The sequence below is a fragment of the Gossypium arboreum genome, chromosome 4 (assembly GCF_025698485.1).
Source record: "Gossypium arboreum isolate Shixiya-1 chromosome 4, ASM2569848v2, whole genome shotgun sequence".
In the NCBI taxonomy this organism is placed as follows: Eukaryota; Viridiplantae; Streptophyta; class Magnoliopsida; order Malvales; family Malvaceae; genus Gossypium; species Gossypium arboreum.
In genome coordinates this window covers 91,942,834-91,946,036 of record NC_069073.1, presented here as the reverse complement: position 1 = coordinate 91,946,036, position 3,203 = coordinate 91,942,834, and the positions used below count along the sequence as shown (strand labels likewise).

General features: G+C 37.3%; 1 non-coding gene across 1 annotated transcript; it reads left to right on the top strand.

Moving 5' to 3' along the window:
• Nucleotides 1–2,473: 2,473 nt before the first annotated feature.
• On the top strand, nucleotides 2,474–2,580 carry LOC128291992 (small nucleolar RNA R71). Its single transcript, XR_008281976.1, has one exon. It is a non-coding gene; the product is annotated as a small nucleolar RNA R71 (small nucleolar RNA).
• The last annotated feature ends 623 nt before the right edge of the window (nucleotides 2,581–3,203 follow it).

Here is a 3,203-nt window from a genome sequence, read left to right as displayed (position 1 = left end):
TGTGTTGATCTTTCAATGCTAATTTAATCTGATTATACCCTGAGTATCCATTAAGAAAACAATAATAGTCTTGCTCTACAAGTCTATCTAGCATCTGGTCCAAAAACGGCAAAGAAAAGTGATCTTTCCTAGTCGCCTTATTCAGCTTCTAGTAATCGATGCAAATTCTCCATCCCGTAACCATTCTAGTCGGTATCAACTTGTTATTCTTGTTTTCAATGACCGTAGTACCTCCTTTCTTTGGAACGCATTGGACCGAACTCACCCACGAACTGTCTAACCACTTGATAATTTCTTTCTTTACCATATCCTTCATGATGGGGTTCAGACTTCCTTGTCTATCAATGGTCCCTTTTTTTCCATCTTCTAGGATGATCTTGTGCATGCATACAACTAAACTAATTCTAATACTAGGATGGTCCATCCGATAGCCTTCTTAAATTATTTCAATACTAGGATGAGTTTCTCTTATTGCTCAACGGTTAACTCCGTTAAAACAATCACAGGCAAAATAGAAGCGTTACCTAAAAAAACATATTTTAAATGTGAGGTAAGTACCTTCAGTTCTAATTTAGCTAGCTCCTCTATTGACGCTTTTGGTTGGGCATAATCCCTATTCTCTAACTCCAAAAATTCAAATTGGGATTGTGGGTTAAATCCTCTTTGATTAGCTTCTAGCAAAGCTAAGTATTCATCCTCCTTTTCAACACTTGGAGGTTCTGATGTCAAAATTATTCCAATGGGTCCTCAACATAGTTGAGTTCCTTTTCCATGATTAATTCCTTTAAACCAGACACTATAGAACAATCATCAATTGTGTCAGGAAATCACATTGACTTAAAAACATTAAATATTACCTGATCGTCCTGAACACGCATAGTAAGCTTGCCCTTCTGCACATCAATAAGGGTCCTTCCAGTTGCTAGGAAAAGCCTTCCTAAGATGATTGACACTTCTTTGTCTACTTTAAAGTCTAGAATAACAAAGTCAGTAGAAAAATAAATATGTCTACATGTACCAATACAACCTCAATTTTTCCTTCTAGTTATGCTAAAGATCGATCTACTAATTGAAGTGTAACCGTAGTAGGTCTAACTTCACCTATCTCCAACTTCCTAAATATTTACATAGCCATCAAGTTGATACTCGTACCCAAATCATATAGTGCCTTACCATAATATGTTGCTCTAATGTTGCAAGGAATGGTAAAACATCTAGGATCCTTCAACTTTGAAGGTAGTTTTTCTTGAAGATATGCACTGCACTCCTTTGTCAGAGCTACCGTCTCAAATTCTCCAAGTCTCTATTTTTTTGACAGGATATCCTTCATGAATTTGACGTTGTTTGGTATTTGTTTAAGTACTTCAACTAATGGAATGTTGATATGACATTGCTTGAGTGCATCTAGAAACTTCTTGAATTGAAGTTCCTGCTTCTGCTTATGAAGTCTTCGAGGTTAGGGTGGTGGAGGCTTCTTTATTGGAACTGGTTGATTCGTCTTCTATGGCAATTCTGCATCTAACGAAGTTGTTAGTTTATCAGAATTGATTGGTTCAGAAATTACCTTATAGGGTTTTGTATATTTTGGTTCCAGTGAAACTAAAATTTTAACACTTAGTTGAACTACCTTTGAGTCTTGATCATCAGTTGGCTCCTCTTCAACTTTGGTGGTGTTGGGATCTAATGTCGTTCCACTCCTCAATGTCAATGCTTTACAATGCTCATTCTATGGATTACTCGAATTCTCTGTATCACTTGGTAAAGCACCTTGTGGTTGATTTCTGAGTTCAGTTTTAAACTGGCCCATTTGGTTTTCCAGGTTTTGCAATGTAGCTGTTTGGCTTTGAGTTAAGGCATCATTCTTGGCTATGTATGCCTTCAATAAGTTTTCTAAGCCATTGGATGGTTCAACATGAGGTTGTTTCTGAACTTGTTGGGTAAAAATAGGTGGCTGGGTCGGTCTAGGTTAGGCATATGTGTTACTGGCTCCAGCCCTTGGTTAGTCTAAGAGAAATCGCCACGATGGGTTATAAAAATTGGATTGTAGTCTTTTCTTTCCTCGGTTTCTGTTCTGGTTACCCATGTAATACACGGATTCTGGGTTTGATGACATTCTTCAAACAAATGTCCTTCCCCACAATAGACACAGGCTATAATTTCAAATTGATTTAGTGGTTGTACTGCAAAACTATTAAACCCATTAGTGGTAAAATTTCTAAGGATTGAGGAAATCGAGGATACCTGATATGCGAGTGAAGTGAGAGAGTTTACTTCATGTATTCCAGTGACTCGTCTTCCTGATGCTGCTTGATTGGTTGGCCATTAATAAATGTTGCTAACAATCCTCTCAATGATTTTATAAGCCTCTTTTTAAGACTTAGAAATGAAAGAATCATTAGTAGAAGCATCCACTACCATCCTCGTATGAGCATTGAGACCATTATAAAACGTCTCAAGTTGGATGCAAGGTGGGATTCTATGATGAGGGCACTTTCGTAATAATTCCTTGTGCCTTTCCCATGCCTCATACAAGGACTCATCATCCATCTGTTTAAAAACAATGATCTTGTTCCTCAACTTAGCATTCTTGCTAGGCGAGAAATACTTTAAGAGGAATCTTTAAGCTAACTCTTGCCATGTCGAAATTGAATTTGGTAGCAATGAGTTCAACTAGGCTCGAGCTCTGTCACTTACCGAATATGGAAACAACTTCAATCGTAGTGCATCTTCGGGTACTCCGGCTAACTTGAAAAAATCACTCACCTCCATGAACAGTTAAGTGAGGATCTTCGGTAGGCTTTCCACTGAATTGGCCCACTATCTAAAGCATCTGAAACATGATTGGCTTCAGCTCGATCTATTATGCCTTGATTTTGGGTCTCCAAATACACGGATTAAGATCATGAAATACTAGCACGCCATACTATCTTAAAGCTCTATCCTTATCGTCAGCAATAAGGATAGGATTTTGAACAAGGTTTGCTCCGTTTCTTTGATTCAAATTTTTGAAGTCCATCTCTTCAGCCCTTCTCTGACTTACTTGTCTTATTCGTTGTTCAAAAGTTCTTTCAATCTCAAGGTTTGGGGGGAGTAAATCGATGATTCGATCAATACTCATAAACACCTAAAACAAACACAGAAAATTTAATTAAGTTAAAATTGAACAGAAAAATAAACCAAAACAAAAAATTAACAAATTCATA